This window comes from Prionailurus viverrinus, chromosome X (genome assembly GCF_022837055.1).
Source record: "Prionailurus viverrinus isolate Anna chromosome X, UM_Priviv_1.0, whole genome shotgun sequence".
Taxonomy (NCBI): domain Eukaryota; kingdom Metazoa; phylum Chordata; class Mammalia; order Carnivora; family Felidae; genus Prionailurus; species Prionailurus viverrinus.
Window position 1 is genome coordinate 68,864,472 of NC_062579.1, and position 23,696 is coordinate 68,888,167.

A 23,696-nucleotide genomic window follows, 5' to 3' on the forward strand; every position below is an offset into this window, starting at 1 on the left:
CTTAAGTAATGAAGTTTGTTTGGTAAAAGTGTAAAAATCACACATTATATTTTAAGATAAAAACAAATAAAATGTATTTGCAAAACCTGATCTGACCAAAACAATTTAAAAAGCTCTGTTTAGAGCTTTTGCTTTTTTTTTTCCTGCTACTTTGCCCACATGCATTTACTTACATAAACCTTCCCTTTCTTAATCATTGTATATTTAAGCTATATGTAGTGGTAGACTTGCTTGATTGCTTACTATTCAAAAGCAATGTCAAACCAAATTTTCTCTTTATAGTCCCTAGAAATCAGCCAGGGACTGACTTTAGTTAGTCTTTCTAACTAATGCTAGCTGTTGCTCTCTCTCTCTTCTCTCTCCTAGCTGAGAATTTCTTGGTGTGTATGGAAACAGTAGTACTAGAATTCATTAATAATAAAATAAGCAATTGTGTGTTAATATACAATGATGATTCAGGCTGATGGATCACATGCATCTCTATCACACATGTATTCCTACCACTGTGGGGAATAAGCTTAGAAATTCCCTGGGCTTACACCAATGGGTTAACAAGGCATAAGGAAATACAAAGCCATAGGATGCTCACACCCAAGTTTGGGTAAACAAGATTAGCACCCCAAGAATAGTGAGGTGCAAAGGCACCCCAGAATAAAGAAGGGATGCAAAGCCCCGAGAATAGAGAGGGGGGCAAAGGTCCCAGGATAGAGAGGATCGCAAAAGCACCCAATACAAAGATATATGAGGTAAGCAAGATTAGGCGTTCAGGGCAGAAGCACCCCCAAAATTTAGTAATATAGCAGAAAGCTGCCTTCACAGGAGGGACGATCAAAGTTAGGTAAACAGGTGAATTGAGCTATAGACCGCTGTGCTGCAGGTGAATCAGCCCAGAGCAGAGATGGTTAACAAAAGAAAAGTTGCCTTATTAACTCTGAGGTTATTTCCCCTATCTGTCTTATCTCCTAGGCTATCTAAGATAAACAGACATGAAACCTCCTGTCTGCCCCTAACAACCATCTGCCCATCTGTCTGGCACCAGGATTTTGTTTTATATTGACCCAAACCCCAAACACTGTATATATTCAAAATCCCTTTTCCCTCACGTCCCCAAGTTAATGTTCCCACTTTCTTTGTCTCTTTTTGCACGCCCATCACATTTGTAAGCTTTCTGATCCTAATAAATATGGGACAAGGACCCTGATTCGGGGCTCTTGTCTTTTCCCGGACATTAGCCATCTCTCAGTTTTCATCCTGTGTCCTGCTCTTTTGCTGGCCAAAAGAGAACATCAGACTTAGAGTCTACTGCACACCACCATGCCCATCTTCTCTTCCCTTATTATCTTCATTCTTCCATGCCTATAATCTCTCCCACATTGGAGAATAAGCAAGTTTAGCTTTGGTTTTTATATCTGTTCCCAATGTTCAACAGTTCTATGGTTCAAGTAATGAACCAGTCTAATGTTTCTAGACTATGATTTCAGTGCTTTAGAGACTGTAGACTATGATTTCAGTGCTTTGGAGACTACAGTAAGGACTCTGTGAGCAAGGCATTGGATATGAGATAAACTATACTCTCCTTCTAGAGTACATAAAAACAGAACACAGTGAGCCAGAGTATAAATATAAAAAGTGCAATGGTCTGAATGTTTGTATCCCCCTAAAATCCTTATGTTGAAATTGTAACCCTCAGGGTGATGGTATTAGAAAGTGGTTATTAGGCCATTAACCTGGAGGTTATTAAGCCATTAACCTGGAGTCCTCATGAATGAGGTTAGTGTTCTTATAAAAGAGGCCTGAGAAATCACCCTTGCCCCCTTCCTCTGTGTTAAGATACAGGGAGAAATCAACAATCTGCAATCTAGAAAAGGGCTCTCACCAAAACCCGACCATGAAATCCAGCATCCAGAACTGTGAGAAACAAATTTATACTATTTATAAGCCACCCAGTCTGTGATACTTTATTAGATAAACCTGAGTGTACTAATACAAAGGTCTCTAGAAAAATGTATAATGGCTCTTAAGCTGGTTATTTTCTTTTATGCTCCTCTCCACAACCACCACAATATCTATATTTACCCCTTCTATTTCTTGTTTTATTCCCTGGGAGGGTGATTTCTGTAGATTGAATTACCTGTACTCCCTTGTCAGCTGAACTCCCATGGCCCTAAGCAAATGGGAAACCCCAACAGTAAATGTTACAGTAGAAGTAAAAGATCAGAGTCCTTCTTTTCCCAAGCCTTTCTTGCTTCAGCACTTTGTTAATAGTGGTATTCAAGCTCTTCTGTGATTACACACCCTGTCAGTCTACTCCATGATTTCCAATTTATTCAACTGCTATAATCCGTACAGAATTAGTGATAATAACTTCTAACTGGTCCTAGTTTCTGAGTGACTCAATCTACCCATTAATTTATCTTCATTTGAAGTATCTGGAATGTACTCTTTCCTGCTGGAACACTGACCAATAACACAAAAGCCAATAGAACTTGACTATAAGTTGTTTTTTTTTTTCTTTTTTTTTATCAAATCTAAGGAAAATCAGAAGGTGGTGGGGAATGGCAAGACATTGAAATGGAATAGGAGCATCACAGAGGCAATGATTGGTAAAGTCCATATAAGCATTGTCCATGAGATAAAAGGCCTTTAATCATATAACATTTTCATATTTACAGTTATTCTAGTGTGAAAATATGGGCAGGTTATTGCTGCCAACAGTCAAGAATTGGTAAGATCACTTTTATTATGACTTAGCTTGATAACATTAAAAATTCAATCTATCTAGTGTCCCTTGTTTTGATTCCATTCTCACAAAGCAACCTGACTGTAACTTAGGTTCCATATAAGTGCCTACAGAGAGGGAATATGCTGGTCATACAGACTTCAACTATTTCAGCAATGTTAATTTTTTTTACTACTGTGAACTAACATATAGTAATTATGTTTTTGTTATTAAAATTTGGTCAAATTCAAGTGCTTTCTTGAGAGATTGGTTTTCCTTAGACATGTTAGTAATTGGGCTTCTGAAGGCAAGGCCCTGGGACATCTATACTTCTGCCTGAGACTTTCTTTTGCTATTTTTAAATTCCACACCCTAATATCTAATATGTTTATTCCCTCATTGTGTGCCAGAAGGAGCCAGCCTGATTGCCCATAAAATATATGGACTCAACTTATTTTTCTATCCACTAAATGATATTTGAAGTTCTGATAAATAAATAAAAGTGTTTCTTCATATCATACAGGGTATTTCTGCAGTCAAAAGTTCCTTTCACAATCTATTATACTGTCCATGACAAAGTGTAGTAATTACATATATTTTGGCCTGTTATTTAGCTTCCTCTATGATCTTTCAGATCAGTTTCTTGCTATAAACACCAGTATTCATCCTACATGTTATAAACATGTAAAAATTTTGTCCATTTACAATTATTTTGTTACTTAGTCTGTGCCAATGTTAATAAAATACTTTTCTAGATGGATGGATGTTTCTGAGTATTCTGTGGGTGTTCAGAAAACAAAGGCAAGTAGTGTCTAATGTATAATCATCTTGCTCTTACACATTATTTGCCTATTGAAATTCCTTCCTATGGATGGGAATACTCATTCTACAATGTCTAAAATCCTCTCTTCTACTAGGACTCCCTAAATATCTACAAATTCAGAGTTTCAAACCAAACATTTGATGTTAAATACATTTAAGAACCATAATAACTTATTTTTCCACAAGATGGACTGTATGATTATAACAATAAAAACCTTTCGAATATCAAAAGGCTTTTCCAAATTAGTTGTGATCACTTCTCAGCCTTTTGGATAATATCAAGTTTAGTATCTGTTCTTATCAGTTTAATATCTGATATTCCCCCTATTAAAAATCAGTTGTGATGATTTAGGAATATGTAAAAGATTTCCTATTAATTATTTTTTTTTTCCTAAACATGTGGTATATACTTTACAAGGAAAGAGAAACTGCTTGCAGATTCATGCTTTGTGTTTTTTTTTGTTTGTTTTATAACCACAATTTTTCAAACAACTTAGAAATGTTGACATCTGGGAAATATGGAGTATGAGAAACCTAAGGTCACTGACTAAATAACATTCGCATGAATGTAAATAACCCAGAAAATGACCCAAATACTGTCATAACAAACTCTCCACAGCTAAATATAGATAAGAGGCTGTCCTGAAGAGGATAAGAAGGGTGGAAACATTATCAGAAGCTAAATAGACCCATAAAACTGTTCACAGAAGGCAGAAACACCACACACACTTAGAGTGGAGAGTAAACAGACTATTACATTGGGGAGCTCACATGGGAAAGAAAAGTGTCTGTAACATTTGGCTTTGAAAATCAGAGAGGCCAAAAATCATGAATCCTTACAATCAGCAGAACTTAAAATCTGGAACTTTAAAAATCAGCAGGCTGAGCTCTGGGACTGACAAAAGGTGAGAAGAAACTGAGTTCCCACCCTTAAAGACAGCACAACAAACAGCCCAGAGGAGGTACAGCATAGAACCAGCAGTTTGAAAAATGTCTTAGGTATATAGGAGGGAGATTTGCTTACTAATCTCAGAACACTTACTAGAGCAGCAAGGATCCTTGGGAGTCTTCTCCAGGAACAAAAGACCTGGCTGGTGTCATTTCCCTTCCCCATCCACCAGAGTAAACACACAGCTATCTGCAAGAACCAATGTAGTGCTGACACTTGCTAACAGTGTGCCCAGTATACATCCACATGCTCCCTTGAAGACATGCACCCTCTATCTAAGTTTCTGCTACAAGTACCCGCTCACAGATCAATGCAAACATCGTTAACACCTTGTGACTCACCCCTGTGCACTTCTGCAGATCTACCTCCTCCAATATGCTCTTGGCCAGAGCCCATACAAAGCAGTACCACAAGCCTGGCAGTGTGTAAGCATCTTGTAAAGGGGTAGGCACCAACTTAACTTGCATCACTAATTTGACTCCTACCCCAGAAGGAGGGAAATATAACCATACACAACAATCAGACTGTGGCTTAGCAGTGGGCTGGGGCAGAGAGTTGATCTGACTGCAGGCCTCACCCACCAACAAAGCTTCACAGGAGACAACACAGGGAAAGCAAAGTGAAGTTATGTGCTACTGCATGTCTGGTAAATACCTGGTCTGACTGAACTTAAGTTCAAGGCAGTCCCAAACTGGCCCACTAACAGCACAGGGACCAAATGCTGCCCACAACAGGTTAAGAGATGTATTGCAAATGACTGGGCTGAAGGCAAAAGTGTTTCAGCCTCAACAGCAGGGTGCATTCAACATATATTGGAGACACCCCTCAAGTGCCAGATTCTGGGGAGCAGGGGACACTGCACTACAGGTCACTACAAAACCTCTTATTCATAAGGTCACTACTTTCAGGAGCAGGAGATGTAGCTGATATTCTTAATGCATAGAAATAAACAAGGAGAATTAGAAAAAATGAGGACACAGAGGAATATGTCCCAAATGCAAAAACAGGACAAAATCACAGCAAGAGATGTAAATAAAATGGAGATTGATATGCCTGATAAAGAATTTAAAATAATGTTCATAAAGATACTCATGGGACATGAGAAGGAGAGGAGAACCTCAGTGAAGCCCTTTAAAAAGAGAGAGAAAACATTAAAAAAAAGTGAACTCAATAAATGAAGTTAAAAATACACTAGATGGAATGAATAGTAGACTAGAAGAAGCAGAAGAGTGGATCAGCGACCTGGAGAACAGAATAATGGAAAGGAATGAAACTGAACAGGTGAAAAAAAATGATACAAAATGAAAATAGACATAGATAACTCAGCAACACCATCAACCATAAGAATATTTATATCACAGGGATCCCAGAAGGAGAAGAGGAGACAGAAAATTTATTTGAAGAAATAAAAGCTGAACACTTTCCAAATCTGGAAAAGAAGCAAAAATCCAGACACAGGAGGCACGAAAAGACCTCCACAAAATCAACTCAAAGATATCCACACCAAGAGACATAGTAATGAAAATGGCAAATGGAGTGATAAATAATTTTAAAAGCAGCAAGACAAAGAAAACAGTTACATACAGGGGAACCCCATAAGGCTATCAGCTGATTTTTCATTAAAAACTCTGTAGGCCAGAAGGGATTGGCATGATATATTTAAGCTGTGGAGAGGAAAAAAATATGCAGCTGAGAATACTCTATCTGGAAAGTCTATCATTCATAATAGAAGGTGAGATAGAGTTTCCCAGGCAAACAAAAGTTATAGGAATTCAGGACCACTAAAATAACCCTACAGTAAATGTTAAGGGGATTCTTTGAAAGAAAGGATGCTAAATAGGAGTAGGAAAAGTAGGAAGCACAACAGCAGTAAAAATGAGTATATCTTTAAAAATTAGTCAAGGGACTCACAAAAAAATGATGTATAGTAGGACATCATGAACCTAAATATGGGGAGAGGAGAGTAAATAAAGGCTCAAATATAAGCAAATGCCAACTTAATATAGAATGCTATATACAGAAAATATTATATAAAAACTGAATGGTCATCACAAATACAAAAAAACAGTAATAGATATATAAAAAAAACAAAGATAAATGAATCCACGTCTATCATTAAAGAATGCCAGCTAACTATGAGAGAAGAGATTAAGAGAATAAACAGAGAACTACAAAACAACCATAACATGAGTAACAAAATAACAATAAGTATATACCTATCAATAATTACTCTGAAGGTAAAAAGAATAATGCTCCAACAAAATATAATTTCTTTGAATGTAAAAGAATAATGTTCCAACAAAAGAGATAGGGTGACTGCATGGATGAAAAATAAGATTCATCTATAGACTGCCTATAAGAAATTCATTTCATATCTAAACACACAATAAGATTGAAAATGAAAGTATAGAGAAGCATTTATCATGTACACGAATGTGAAAAGAAACCTTGGGTAGCAATATTTATCAAAATAGACTTTAAAACAAAGACTATCACAATAGAGAAGGACACAATATAAACCATGTGACCATTTCAATTGGTACAGAAAAAGCAATTGACAAAGTACTATGTCCATTCGTGATAAAAACCCTCAACATACTCAACATAGAAGGAATTTACCTCAACATAACAAAGGCCATATATGAAAACCCACAGCTAACAAAATACCCAGTGGTGGAAAAGCAAAAGCTTTTCTCCTAAGATCAGGAACGAGAAAAGGATTTCCACTCTCACCATACTCTCAACATAATACTGGAAGTCTTAGCCACAGAGAAGAAAAAGAATACAAGTCATCCAAACTAGTAAGGAGGAAGTAAATCCTTCATTATTTGTACATGACATGATGCTATGTATAGAAAGCCCTAAATACTCCACCAAAAAACTACCAGAACTGATTAATGAATTCAGTAAGGCCAGAGGATATAAAATCAGTATACAGAAACCTGCTGCACCTGTTGCAGAAATAAAAATCAAGAAAACAATCTTATTTACAAATTACACTAAAAATAATTAAAATACCTAGGAATAAACTTAACCAAGGAGTTAAAGACCTGTACTCTGAAAACTATAGAACAATGACGAAGGAAATGTAAGACAATACTAATGAAAAGATATTCCATGCCCATAGTTTGGAGGAGCAACTATTGTTAAAATGTCCATACTACCTAAAAAAATCTAAAGGTTTAATGCAATCCCTATCAGAAAAGACCCGAACAGCCAAAACAACCTTGAAAATGAAAAACAAAGCTGGAGATACCACAATCCCAGAACTAAAGTTATACTACAAAGCTATAGTGATCAAGACAGTATGGCATTGGCACAAAAATTGACACATTGATCAATAGAATAGAGTACCCAGATGTAAACCCAAAATTATATGGTCAATTAATCTTTGAGAAGGGAGACATGCAATGAGAAAAAGACAGTCTCTTCAACAAATGTTGTTGGGAAAACAGGACAGCTACATGCAAAAAAAAAAAAAAAAAAAGAAACTGTTCCACTTTCTTACACCATACACAAAAATAAACTCAAAATGGATTAAGGACCAAAAGGTGAGACCTGACTGAAACAATAAAAATCCTAGAAGAGAGCACAGGCAGCAATTTTTCTGACATTAACTATAGCAATATTTTTCTAGATATGTCTCCTGTAGCAAGGGAAACAAAAGCAAAAATAAACTATTGGGACTACATCAAAGTAAAAAGGTTCTGCACAATGAAGGAAACAATCAACAGATCTAAAATGCAACTGACTGAATAGGATAATATTTTTGCAATTTAAATGCTGATAAATAATTAGTATCTAAAATACATAAAAACTTAGGTAACTCAACATAAAGTAATTCAATTTAAAAATGGGCAGAACACATAAATAGACACTTCTCCAATGAAGACATACTGATGGCCAACAAACACATGAAAAGATGCTTATGATGACTTAACATCAGGGAAATTCAACTCAAAACTATAATGAGTTATCACCGCAATGCTGTGGGAATCGCTAGAATGAAAAACACAAGAAACAACAAGTGTTGGTGAGGATGGGGAATAAAAGGAATCCTCTTGGATTATAGGTGAGATGTAAACTGTTGCAGCCACTATGGAAAACAGTAGGGAGCTTCCTCAAAACATTAAAAAGAGGGGTGCCTGGGTGGCTCAGTCAGGTAAGCATCCTACTTCAGCTCAGGCCATGATTTCACAGTCCATGAGTTTAAGCCCTGTCTCAGGCTGTGTGCTGACAGCCGAGATCCTGGAGCCTGCTTTGGATTCTGTGTCCCTCTCTCTCTACCCCTCCCCTGCTCATTCTCTCTCCTCTTTCTCTCTCTCTCAAAAATGAATAATCATTAAGAATTTTTGAAAATAAAAATTAAATTACCATATGATCCAGTGATTGCACTCCTTGGTATTTACCCAAAGGATACAAAAACACTAATTTGAAAGGCTATATGCACCTCTATGTTTATTGCAGCACTATTTACAGTAGCAAAATTATAGTAGTAGACCCTGTGTCCATCAATACACAGAAATAAATATATATTAGATAGATATAGATATAGATATAGATATAGATAAAGATAGATATAGATAGATAGATGATAGATATGCAGAGAGATGATAGATAGATAGATAGATAGATACCACATCTTCTTTATTCGTTCATCAGTTTTGGACATTTGGGCTTTTTCTATAATTTGGCTGTTGTTGATAGTGCTGTTAGAAACATTGAGGTACATGTGCCCCTTAAAATCAGCATTTTTATATCTTTGGATAAATACCGACTAGTGCAATTACTGGGTTGTAGGGTAGTTGCATTTTTATTGTTTTGAGGAACCTCCAGAGTGGCTGCACCAGTTTGCATTCCCACCAACAGTGCAAAGGGTTCCCTTTCTCAAACATCTGTTGTTTCTTGAGTTATTAATTTTAGCCATTCTGACAGGTGTGAGGTGGTATTTCATTATGGTTTTGATTTGTATTTAACTGATGATGAGTGACGTTGATCGTATTTTCATGTTAGCCATCTGGATGTCTTCTTTGGAAAAGTGTCTATTCATGTCCTTTTCCCATTTATTCACTGGTATATTTGTTTTTGGGGTGTTGAGTTTGATAAGTTCTTTATAGATTTTGGATACTAACCTTTTATTGGATATGTCATTTGCAAATATCTTCTCTCATTCTGTTAGTTGCCTTTTAGTTTTGTTGATTGTTTCCTTCACTGTGCAGAAAGCTTATGTCTTGATGAAGTCCCAATAGTTCATCTTTGTTTTTGTTTCTTTTGCCTCTGGAGACATGCCTAGTAAGAAGTTTTTGCAGCCAAGGTCAAAGAGTTTGTTGCCCGTTTTCTCCTCTAGGATTTTGATGGTTTCCTGTCTTACATTTAAGTTTGCATTTAAGAAGTTGAACGACCTTAGAAAAATCATTTATCTTTTGTAGCTCTCTAATTTTTCAGTCATCAAATGGGGACATTAATATAACTGTTCTGCCCTTCCTTGCCCTGACTTTTCTAAAATCACAAACTCTTGGGTATCTAGTAAGCTGCTGTAGGAATTCCTAGATGAATGAGAATGCTTGTCCTTCAAGTTCTCATTTGGTCCCATCCGTTACTTAACAGGAAACTAGAATAAGTAATTTATACAAAAATACAAATGACTTGGTAAACAAATACTTAATGATCCTCAGCCAGTTAATGAGTATGATTTTATTGCAAAAGCCTAATCATCAAAGGACACAAATTAATGGAGAATGAGAAACTGTAGCCAGGAATTTCTTGCCAACTCTCTGGGGTTTAGGCAATGAAAAACTCAAAAGGAAAAAAAAATCCCATCTGACATTTAGTTCAGACTTTATTAGTGAACATTTTTCATTTAAGATATTCACATGTAAATTCTAGTCTGCAGTTTCCTTTTTACTGTCAATGGATTATGATTATTGCTCAGTTGATCATTAGCAGCTGTAATAAACCCAACACAAGTCTTCAGTAAATAGTAAATTCACCATCCTCATGTGAATTGTCATCACGGCCCTGCCAAAGTTATAAGCTGAGACACATGGTTGGCATCTTTGTCTTGTTATGCCAAAAGTCATGTCCCCTGTGGGCAGATTTGAATCCTGGTATATTCTATTTTTCACTTAATATGAATACTTAATTATTGATAGTCCTCAAATTAATTTGTTGCAAAGCTACTGTAACTCTTAGAAATGGCACAACTGATAAGGTTCTCTCTTTTTTGTCCACTTGTGAAGAATCATATCCTGAATACCACATTGCCTTTCACAGTTTTTCCATTAGTCCTCTTCTTAGACAACATTTTGACCTAAAACTATTTCAAATACTTCTACATAAACTGAGTCTGAGAAGAAGCTGACTATGCTATCTATTAGACACTGTAAAGATTACATCTCATGAAAGTAGAAACCTTTCTATGGTGGTGTGGAATTACCCAAGAATGAAGAGATTCTTGTTAGAGGAGAAATAAAGACATTAGGTGTTTAAATCTTATTTTCAAAATGGAATTCCCTAACTGAAGAAATTTTTTAAATGCTTCAACTTCAATTTGTGCATCTCAATCTTCTGCACTTTAAATGTGACATATTTTTGTTTTAGAGAATCTATGTCTATGTGTATAGGTGTGGAAATGTGTATGTAACTCATTGTGATACACTAAAATTAGGTTAATTTTAGATTTACCACACTATATATTGTCTTACAAATAAAGTTGTGTTGATTTAGACCTTCATAATCCACCTTACCAATAGAAATCATTTTTTTCTAATTATTTGGCATAATTCTTTAAAGTGATTACTAAACTACATATTAAGACTTTATTAATATATGAATATACTTTAGTGACATATTGCTGTTTATGTCATTCTCCTGAATATATTTTTTAGAAGTCCTATAGGTTACTGTATTTCCATATTATGATGCAAAGTACATTACACAAATCAACTGCTACAGCCTTCGGATCTAAGTATTGTCATGAAGGATAGTGTGAACATATGCCTCTTTAAGTTAACTCTTTTGGGTTTTTGATATTTGCATAGGAAGATTATCCCCAATGTCTCTGATCTGTATAGAGCTAATTATATACTACTCTTAAAGCAGATTGCAAGAGACACTGACAGTTAGGAAGGCCTAATGACCAGCTGCCTGGGAAAATTTCATGTTGTCACAGTGGTAATTTTACCAAGAATTTTGCATACCATTTATTTGCTATGAACATGAATACCTCAGTCTTTTTTTTAAATTTATTTATTTTTCAAGAGAGAGAGAGAGAGAAAGAAAGAGAGAGAGACGTGGAGAAAGAGACAGAGAGAAGAGGAGGGACAGAAAGAGAAGCAGAGAGAGAGAAAAATCCCAAGCAGACTTAACACTGCCAGCACAGAGCCCAACATGGGGCTCCAATTCACAAACCATGAGATCATGACCTGGGCCAAAACCAAGAGTCAGGCACTCAAATGACTGAAGCACCCAGGATCCCGACAGTCTTGTTTAAAAATAGACATACTCTGGGGGTACCTTCATGGCTCAGCTAAGCATCCAACTCTTGAATTTTGTTCAGGTCATGATCCTGGGGTCATGGAATTGAGCCCCACATTGGGCTGAGTGTGAGCCTACTTGGGATTCTCTCTCCCTCTCTCTCTCTCTCTCTCTGACCCTCGCCCCTGCTCAAATGTCCTCTAATAAATAAATAAATAAATAAAATAACGTAGACTTAGTTTGTTAAATAATCACATTTGGAGTATAAAAGAGCCACAAAAGTAAGTGATATATTCCATATTTTGAAACTGTACTCCTTCACTATCTAAATTAATGTTAAATTTATAGATTTTGCTTTTCTCCAAACTTAGTAAAAATCTAATCTATACGAATAAGACATCTTATAATATAACCAATATCTATAAAACATTGGAAGATAAATTGATGATTCTGGGAGCAAAATCAAACCAGTAACATAATGTCTTTTAGCATTTCCTACCCCAAATTTTTTGAGGAAACACTTCATTTTACAACTGGTTGTGTCAACAAAATAATAATCCCATCATATAGTGCTTTTTTTCTTATCTCTTAAAACTTATCTCATTTACTACTCATAAGAATTCATTGATGTAGTATTCCTAGATATCATTCTTTCCACTGATATCAGAATGCATTTAATTGGGAGAAATATACCATCTAATACCTTCTTCTTTTTCCTCAATTTTTTTAACTTTTTTTTTCCCATTAATACCTTTGATAATCTCATTGCACTCTTCTTAGACATAAGGGTGACAACTGCTTCATCTTTCATTAACAATTTTACCAATATACCTGCAGCAACAGTAGCTGGCATTTGAAGACTTACTATCTGCCAAACATTACTTTATATACTTTACCTTTTTCAATGTATTTAATGTTCACAAAAACTCTATAAGCTATGTACTATTATTTCAAACACGTTCTATTTTATTTAAGATTTGACACATAACTGACATATAACATTGTGTAAATTTGATATGTACAACATAATGTTTAAATATATGAATATAGTGTGAAAGATGACTCTAATAAGTTTAGTTAACATCCAACACCTCACATAATAATAAATATTTTTTTTCCTTTTTAAAAGTCTACTCTATTAGCAACTTTCAATATACATAACAGCAACTTTCAATATACTATAGCTACATGTTTTACATTACATCTCCAGGAGTTATTTATCTTATAACTAGAAGTTTGAACCTTCTGACCACCTTCACCTATTTCCCACACTTGACAACCACCAATGTGATCTCTGTTTCAGTGAGCTTTTTTTTTTTTTTTGAGACCACATATTATTCCATTTTAGACATAAGAAAATGAAAGCATTTGTCCAAGGTCACAAGAGAAAGCAATAGCAACAACAACAAATGACAAACACAAGATCTGTACTCAAGAAGTCTGTCTCCAGATATCCTAAACCCCACACTCAGTACTGCCTTGCTACTGTTACAAAGGTGTTCCATACAGTGTCCTCCCTTGTGCCTTAAATCCCATTCCTTCTCACCTTTACAAAGACTTTATTCCTGCAATTATGTCCTTCCTCTACTAATCATTTTCTTTCTCTCTTCCTGTGAACCAAACCCATTGTCTTTCAGATATGGCTTATTATCAATCACCTTAAAATCATAACAAAAAACTTTCCATTTCTCTATTCCAATTCAATGGTAATAATTCTCTACATAATTTCCTATACTCTCTAATTCAACTTCTTAGTCTTGAAAAAAGTTCTCACCAAAGACACCACAGACATATTTTTTCCCTAGGCCATTGGTGAGATCTCTGATCTAATGTTATTGACCCATCTGTAGCACCTGTCATTAATGAAAAGATTCTTGTTGAAGTATTGTGTAAGTGGAGTTTTTTTTCCTATTTTTTTATATATGTATTTATTGTCAAATTGGTTTCCATACAACACCCAGTGCTCATCCCAACAGATGCCCTCCTCAATGCCCATCACCCACCCTCCCTTCCCTCCCACCACCCATCAACCCTTAGTTTGTTCTCAGTTTTTAAGAGTCTCTTATGTTTTTGCTCCCTCCCTCTCTAATCTTTTTTTTTCCCTTCCCTCATGGTCTTCTGTTAAGTTTCTCAGGATCCACATAAGAGTGAAAACATATGGTATCTGTCTTTCTCTGTATGACTTATGTCACTTAGCATAACACTCTCCAGTTCCATCCACGTTGCTACAAAAGGCTATATTTCATTCTTTCTCAGTGCCACGTAGTATTCTATTGTGTGTATAAAACACAATTTCTTTATCCATTTATAATTGATGGACATTTAGGCTCTTTCCATAATTTGGCTATTGTTGAAAGTGCTGCTATAAACATTGGGGTACAAGTGCCCCTAGGCATCAGCACTCCTGTATCCCTTGGGTAAATTCCTAGCAGTGCTATTGCTGGGTCGTAGGGTAGATCTATTTTTAATATTTTGGGGAACCTCCACACTGTTTTGCAGAGCGGCTGCACCAGTTTGCATTCCCACCAACAGTGCAAGAGGGTTCCCCTGTCTCCACATCCTCATCAGCATCTATAGTCTCCTGATTTGTTCATTTTAGCCACTCTGACTGGCGTGAGGTGATATCTCAGTTTGGTTTTCATTTGTATTTTCCTGATGAGGATTGACGTTGAGCATCTTTTCATGTGCCAAGTGGAGGGTTTCTTTTTTTTAATTTCATTAGACACTTTTTCTCAGCCTCCTTTGCAGGTGCCTCCTCCTGGATAAGACTTTTAGATGTTGGAATTCCTCAGGTCTTTTCCTTACCCCTTCTTTCCTCTGTACGTTCTCTCCATATGCTCTTCTAGTACCATGAATTCAAATCTAAATACATTTCTCAAACCTACAGCTTCATCCTAACCTGTTATTTTGAACTTCAGAAATCATATAATATATACAACTCCTTACGCCATATTGCTTCTTGAAACTCTGATAGATGTCTCAACCTTAATAGAGCCCAAATAAAACTACAGGATTATACTTCTAAATTTGTTCTCTACCAACCCTTCTCCTTTAAAATGTTTTTTTAATGGTTATTCATTTTTGGCACAGAGAGAGAGGAAGCATGAGCAGGGCAGGGGCAGAAAGAGAGGGAGACACAGAATCTGAAGCAAGCTCCAGGCTCTGAGCTGTCAGGACAGAGCCCAACACGGGGCTCAAACTCATGAACCATGAGGTCATGACCTGAGCCTAAGTTGGATGCTTAACCAGCTGAGCCACCCAGGTGCCCCAACCCTTCTCCTTTTAAATAAACACCCAGTTGTTGAGGCCAAAAACAAAATGTAGGAGTCATTCTTGTTTCCTATTTCCTTCAAATTTCAGATCTCATCTATCAGTAAGTCCTGCCACATCTCCAAAAACCTATGTTTAAAATATGTCTATTGTTAAAATTTTTCAAATCCATTTCCACTGGATTTGAAAACTCTAGTCCAAGTCACTATTATTTCTAATGTGTTCAATTGCAATATTCCCCTAATTTGTCTCCCTGTTTCTACTAGTTTTCCCATACATCCTGTACTCTTTACATCACCTAAGGTAATATAAGTGTTTTGAAAACATTAATCTGGTAATGTGCTTCACAACTTATAACCTTCCAGTTTTCTTCATCAAACTGAAAATCCTGAGTCTTTATCATGGATTACAAGGGTCTATATTTTGTTCCTTCTTCCTATTTCTTTATTGTTAGGCCTTTCCATCCCCTCCCTCCTTAATTTTGCTCTGGTCAGACTTGTTCTTCTTGCACAGTAAGCTTATTTCTGCTTCAGTGATTTTGAAATATATGCACTCTCTTTTTCATTGTTCAAGTCTCAAGTCAAATGCCATTTCATCAGAAAGGCTTTCCCCAACCATCCTGGCTAAACTGATCACTTTGTCACCCTCCCTTAGTGTAAGATAGTTCTTTTTATTATTATTTTTGAGTACTAGAAATCTTCTCATTTACTTTTATTTTATTGTCTGTCTGCTCCACTATAATGTAAGTTCTTTGAGAACAGAGATACAGTTCATCTTGGATCGTTAGCATCTAAAAAGTATCTGTACCATAATAGGCACTCAAAACATATTTGTTAGCAGGCTCACTATAATACCCTATATCTATAGATGGAAATTCAAAATCAGTAATTATGAAGAGTGGTTACATAAAGTCACTGAAAGTGTAACAATAAACACCTTTGAGGACCTTATCCTAATTACAGGACCGTCTAAATTGAAAAAATCCAAAATCAAATAGATAGATAGATAGATGATAGACAGACATATAGACAGACACATCATCCTGTGACTCTAGTTTTTCTAACTAATTTGATCATCTTTCTCTTTTCAAAGTAATTTTGTATCCCTAGAAGTAAGACTATGGCAGATGACTATGAAGTTCAGTTTTTCAAAGTTGTTACTAAGTGTAAAGTAGTTTTTATTTTATTTTTTTTTATTTTTATTTATTTATTTTTTTTAACGTTTATTTATTTTTGGGACAGAGAGAGACAGAGCATGAACGGGGGAGGGGCAGAGAGAGAGGGAGACACAGAATCGGAAACGGGCTCCAGGCTCTGAGCCATCAGCCCAGAGCCTGATGCGGGGCTCGAACTCCCAGACCGCGAGATCGTGACCTGGCTGAAGTCGGACGCTTAACCGACTGCGCCACCCAGGCGCCCCTAAAGTAGTTTTTATAGTGCAAAGAGCCTTCCCACCAAAAATATATATAATAAACCACCTCTTTTTGAAAACACAATCTGGTAATATTGGTTGTACCTATTGCCAATATAATGATTATTACACTAGTTGAATTAAGCCACCTCTTTTGTTTACAGCCTTTTGAGGCATAATTGATATGCAAAAAAAAGAAAACCTGCATATATTATTGTACACAACTTAATGAATTTTTGACATATGCACACACCTGTGAAACCATCACCAGCAATCAAGGTAGTAGACATGCCCATCACCTCCAAAAGTTTCCTTGTGTCTCTTTGTTTTTGTTTGTTGACTTTTGTTGTTGTTGTCAGTGGTGGTAAGAACATTAACAGGATATCTATCCTCTGAGGAATATTTTAAGTTCACAAGACAGTATTGTTAACTGTAGGGTCTAAGTTATACATTAGCTGTCTAAAACTTACTCTTAGATAACTGAAACTTTATACCCATTGAGCAATAATTTATATTCCCCCTTCCCTCTAGTTCTTGGAAAACTATTCTCTGTTTCTATGAGTTTGAATATTTTAGATATCTCATATCAATGGAATAATTCATCTTGGTAATGATTTCTTGGATGTGATTCCAAAAGAACAGGCAAAAAAACAAACAGAGAAAAAAAAAGTAGGAGTACATGAAACTAAAGTTTATGCACAGCACAAGAAATCATCAACAAAATGAAAAAGCAATGTACAGAATGGGAGAAAACCTTTGAAAATCATATAATTGATAAGGCGTCAATACCCAAAATAGATAAACTTCTAAAACTCAGTACCACATACAAACGAAAAATAAATAAACAAATAAGGACAAACAACCAAAAACAACCCAAATAACTCAATTAAAAAATGGGCAGGGAGGCCTGGGTGTATCAGTCAGTTAAGTGTCCCTGTGCCCTTTGTGCTCCCTCTGTGGCCCATGGCCTGCCTGATCCCAAACCAGAGATGCCGCTTTCACAGAGCCAATGCTATTGTCTACATCATTTTGGATTGGTTGATTTTATAAGATAAAAGGTCATGATCTCATAGTTCATGACTTTGAGCCCCACGCCAGGCTCTGTGCTGACAGCTCAGTGCCTACAGCCTGCTTCAGATTCTGTGTCTCCCTCTCTCTGCTCCTCCCCCACTCGCATTCTCTCTCTCTCTCTCTCTCTCTCTCTCTTTCTCTCTCTCTCTCACACACACACACACACATTAAATAAATAAACATTAAAAAAATAGAAAAATAAAAAAATGGGCAAAGGAATTAAACATTCCTCCAAGGACATAAAAATGGCCAATAGGTATATGAAAAGCTGCTCACCGTCACCAGTCTTCATGGAAATGCAAATCAAAGCCACAATGAGATTATCACTTCACAACTCTCCTAATGGCTATTTTCAAAAATAAAATATAAGTATAGCAACTATGTGGAGAAGTTCAAACCCTTATACACTGTTGACAGGAACATAAAATGGTGCAGCTCTGGAAATAATGTAGCATTCTCATAAAATTATGAAGAGAACTACCATATGATCAAGCAATCTCACTTATGTGCATATATCAAAAAGAATTTAAATAAAATAATGAGAAATCTGATCTCCTCTTTTTAATGCAGCATTCTGCACAATATCCAAGGTCTGAAACAATGCAAATGTCCATCAATAGATAAGTGGATCAAAAGAAGTATGGTACAGAGGAGCCAAGATGGCAGAACAGCATGGCAGTTTTTTGTGTGTCTCACTTCCATGAAATACAGCCAGACCAACACTAAACCATCCTACACACATAGAAAACTGACTGGAGGACTATCACAACAATCTGCAAAATCTGAATAGCAGTGGGCAGGAAGCTGCCTTTGCAGGCTGAGAGAGGATGGAGACTCGGGGGTAGGGGAGGGAGAATATGGGAAAAGCACCTCTCCCCAAAAGCAGCTGGAGAGAAAGTGGAAAATTGGAAACAGACACAGGGACTAAATTAAAAAGGGAGAAAGGAGAAAGGAGAAGGTTTAAATTCCATTAAGACTGTAAACAGGGGAGTGCAAAATCTGCAACTCCGCAGCTCAATACCTGGCTGTGCTATGGTGGGAAGGATGAATCCCAGGAATAGAGTGGTGTCCCAGAGGTTCTCACCCACATGGGAAAAAACAGCTCCACTGCTGGCAAGATATTTGGTAGAGACTTTTGAAGCCACCTGGTCCCAGCAGACCCCAGAAAATGGCCACATTTGTTGGTGTTAGGACAAGGTCATTAAGGGTGAAGCCTGGTGCCAGATGTGTGGTGATTTCCCATAATCCCTTAAACGCTGCTGCTACACAATCTCACAAACTTTTTCTGGGGAGGGCTGGCACCTGGCCAGAGTCTCGGGGCACTCACAGCAGGAGGGCCCCACAAGGATTCTGGGGTGCAGCCAGCATTCGGCCATTGCTTGGTAAGACCCTCCTGCAGAGGGGTAGAACAGGTCAAAGCCACCGTCCTTCAGAAATAAGGGGCCATGGGAAATATCCACATCTAAGACAAACCTCGGGAGAGAGGTACTGACTGGGGCTTGGTCACAGACAGTGAAGGAGTGGGGAGTGGACGAAAGCTGAAGACAGAGGACGGGTGTGTAATTACTGATCAGGGAGAACAGAGTTCCAAAACTAGAGATTGGGTAGCTGGGTGACACCATTTTCACCACTCCCACGCATGTGCATACCCACCCACCAGCGCTGTAACAATCCACCCCAGTAGGATAGCATCGCCATCTAGTGGAGAACGGAGCTGTTTCACTGGGCTCTGCCCAATGGGCCAACCTTGCTCTTAAAGAACACAAGTCTCATCGTCTGCTTAGTATATGGACTGTAAAGTGCTTCATAGTCTGACTTCTAGGGGAAAACGAAGTAATTTCAGTCCTATTTCAATCTTTTAGCAGGTCCATTTATTCAATTTTCTTTCTTTTTCTCTTTTACACTACTTTTCTTTTTCTTGAATACAAAAAGAGAAAAAAATTCATTTTTACTTTCCAATTTTAATTAAAAATATTTTTCTTTATTATTCTTAATATATTTTTTACTTTTGTATATATTTTTTCAAATTCTATCTTACTTCCATCATTTATTTTAGTCTATTTCAGTGTATTCACCTTTTCAAATTTTCAAACGATTTCTTTTTTTCTGTTTAATTTTTCTTTTTTCTCTTTTTCATTTGTTTTCTTTTTCTTGAGTGCAGAAAGATAAAAACTTCATTTGTATTTTCAATTTCTGTTAAAAGCATTTTTTAATTTTTTTAACTATATTTTTTGCTTTATGTACATTTTTTTAAATTCTATTTTACTTTAATCTACTACAGTGTATTCACTTTTTCAAATTGTCAAATGATTTCTTATTTTTATCTTTTTTCTCTTTTTGTTTTTCTTTTTTATTAAATACAGAAAGGATAAATTCATTTTTATTTTTATTTTTTATAAAAAATTTTCTGTAATTTTATCTACTGTATTCTTTACTTTTGTGTAAATTTTTTCAAAGTATATTTTATCCCATCATCTCATTTTAGTCTACTTCAGTGTATTCATTTTCTCATATTCTCAAACTATTTCTTTTTCTCCCCCACCCCTTTTTTTTATCTAATCTGTCAAACCACTTTCAAAACCCAGACAAAAACACACCTAGGATCTAGCATCATTTATTCGATTTGTGTGTGTGTGTGTTTAATTTTTAATTTTAATATTTTTAATTTTAACTTTTTTAATTTCAATTTTTCTACCTCATTAATTCCTTTTCTCCCTTCAAAATGACAAAACCAAGGAATTCACCCTAAAAGCAAGAGCATGAAGAAACGACAGCTAGGGATTTAACCAACACAGATACAAGCAAGATTTCTGAACCAGAATTTAGAATAACAATAATAAGAATACTAGCTGGAGTCAAAAATACATTATAACCCCTTTCCGCAGAGAAAAAAGAAGTAAAAAATAGAATTAAATTAAAAATGCTATAACTGAGCTTTAATCATGGATGGATGCAGTGGCGGCAAGGATGGACGAAGCAGAACAGAGGATCAGCTAGACAGAGGACAAACTCATAGAGAATAATGAAGCTGAATAAAAGAGGGACATGAAGGCAAAAGAGCATGATTTAAGAACAGAGAAATCAGTGACTCACTAAAAAGTAACAACATCAGAATCATAGGGGTCCCAGAAGAAGAAAGAGAAATAGGTGTAGAAAGGTTATGTAAGCAAATCATAGTGAAAAAAATCCTAACCTTGGGAAAGACACAGACATCAAAATCCAGGAAGCACAGAGGACCCCCATGAGATTCAACAAAAACCGACCATCAACAAGGCATATCATTGTCAAATTCATAAAATACTCAGGCAAGGAGAGGATCATGAAAGCAGCAAGGGAAAAAAAAATCCCCAACCTACAAGGGAAGACAAATCAGGTTTGCAGCAGGCATATCCACAGAAACTTGGCAGGCAAGAAAGGTGTGGCAGGATATATTCAATGTGCTGAATCAGAAAAATATGCAGCCAAGAATTCTTTATCTGGCAAGGTTGCCATTCAAAATAGAAGAAGAGATAAAATGTTTCCCAAACAAAAATTAAAGAAGTTTGTGACCACTAAACCATCCCTGCAAGAAATTTTAAGGAGAACTCTCTGAGGGTAGAAAAGATGAAAAAAAAAAAAAAAAGATTACATAGATTACAAAGGACCAGAGAACACCACCAGAAACTCCAACTCTGCAAGCATCATAATGGCAATAAATTCATATCTTTCAGCACTCACTCTAAATGTCAATGGACTCAATGCTCCAGTCAAAGGACATAGGGTAACAGAATGGATAAGAAAACAAGGTCCATCTATATGCTGTTTACAAGAGACCCACTTTAAACCTAAAGACACCTTCAGATTGAAAACAAGGGGATGGAGAACCATCTATCATGCTAACGGTCCACAAAAGAAAGCCAGAGTAGCCAAACTTATATCAGACAATCTAGACTTTAAAATAAAGACTGTATCAAGAGATGCAGAAGGGCATTATATCAAAATCAATTGGTCTATCCACCAAGAAGACCTAACAATTGTAAATAATTATGCACCAAATGTGGCAGCACCCAAATATATAAAGCTACTAATCACAAACAAAGAAACTCATCGATAGTAATACCATAATAGTAGGAAACTTCAACACCTCACTGACAACTATGGACAGATCATCTAAGCAAAAAAAAAAAAATCAGCAAGGAAACAATAGCTTTGAATGACACACTGGAGCAGATGGACTTAACAGATATATTCAGAACATTTCATCCTAAAGCAGCAGAATATAAATTTTTCTCCAGTGCACATGGAACATTCTCCAGAAGAGACCACATACTGGGACACAAATCAGCCCTCAGTAAGTACAAAAAACTCGAGATGATACAGTGCATATTTTCAGATCACAACGCTATGAAATTTGAAATCAACCACGAGAAAAATGTGGAAAGGTAACAAATAATTGGAGACTGAAGAACATCCTACTAAAGAATGAATGTGCTAACCAAGAAGTTAAAGAGGAAAATAAAAAGTACATGGAAGCCAATGAAAATGATAACACCACAACCCCAAACCTCTGGGATGCAGGAAAGATGGTCATAAGAGGAAAGTATATAGCAATTCAGGCCTTCCTAAAGAAGGAAGAAATCTCAGATACAGAATGTAACCTTACACCTTAAGGAGCTGGAAAAAGAACAGCAAATAAAACCCCAAACCATCAGAAGACAGGAAACAACAAAGATTAGAGCAGAAATTAATGCTATCGAAACAAACAAACAAACAAACCCCCCCACACACACACACAAAAACAGAACAGATCAATGAAACCAGAAGCTGGTTCTTTGAAAGAATTAACAAAATTGATAAACCACTATCCAGTTTGATCAAAAAGAAAAAGGAACAGACCCAAATAAATAAAATAAAAAATTAAAGAGGAGAGATCACAACCAACACAGAAGAAATAAAAACAATAATAAGAGAAAATTATAAGCAATTATATGCCAATAAAATGGGCAGTCTGGAAGAAATGGACAAATTCCTAGAAACATATACACTACCCAAACTGAAGCAGAAAGAAATAGAAAATTTGAACAGACCCATAACCAGTAAGGGAATTGATTTAGTAATCAAAAATCTCCCAAAAAACAAGAGTCCAGGGCAAGATGGCTTTCCAGGGGAATTCTACCAAACATTTAAAGAAGAGTGAACATCTATTCTCTTGAAGCTGTTCCAAAAAAAACAGAAATGGAAGGAAAACTTCCAAGCTCTTTCTATGCAGCCAGCATTAGCTTGATTCCACAACCAGACAGAGACCCCACTAAAAAGTAAAACTATAGACCAATTTCCCTGATGAACATGGATGCAAAAATCCTCAACAAGATATTAGCCAACCAGACCCAACAATACATTAAAAAAATTATTCACCACGCATGCCCAAGTGGGATTTATACCTGGGATGCAGGCTGGTTCAATATCCACAAAACAATTAACATGATTCATCACATCAATAAAAGAAAGTACAAGAACCATATGATCATCTCAATAGATGCAGAGAAAGTATTTGACAAAATACAGCATCCTTTCTTCATAAAAACCCTCAAGAAGGTAGGGATAGAAGGGGCATTCCTCAAGATCATAAAAGCCATATATGAATGACTGAATGCTAATATCATCCTCAATGGGGAAAAAATGAGAGCTTTCCCCCTAAGGTCAGGAATGAAAGAGGGATGTCCACTCTTGCCACTGTTATTCAACATCATATTGGAAGTCTTAGCCTCTGCAATCAGACAACACAAAGAAATAAAAGGCATCCAAATTGGCTAGGGGGAGGTCAAATTTCACTCTTCCCACATGACATGATACTCTATATGGAAAACCCAAAAGATTCCACCAAAAATCTGCTAGAATTGATTCATGAATTCAGCAAAGTTGTAGGATATAAAATTAATGCACAGAAATTGGTTGCATTCCAAGACACCAACAATCAAGCTACAGAAAGAGAAATCAAGG

The 23,696-nt window shown here is 36.3% G+C and overlaps 1 pseudogene; it reads left to right on the plus strand.

Annotated features, from left to right (window-relative positions):
* The first annotated feature begins 3,793 nt into the window (after nucleotides 1-3,793).
* On the plus strand, nucleotides 3,794-3,901 carry LOC125158052 (uncharacterized; annotated as a pseudogene).
* The last annotated feature ends 19,795 nt before the right edge of the window (nucleotides 3,902-23,696 follow it).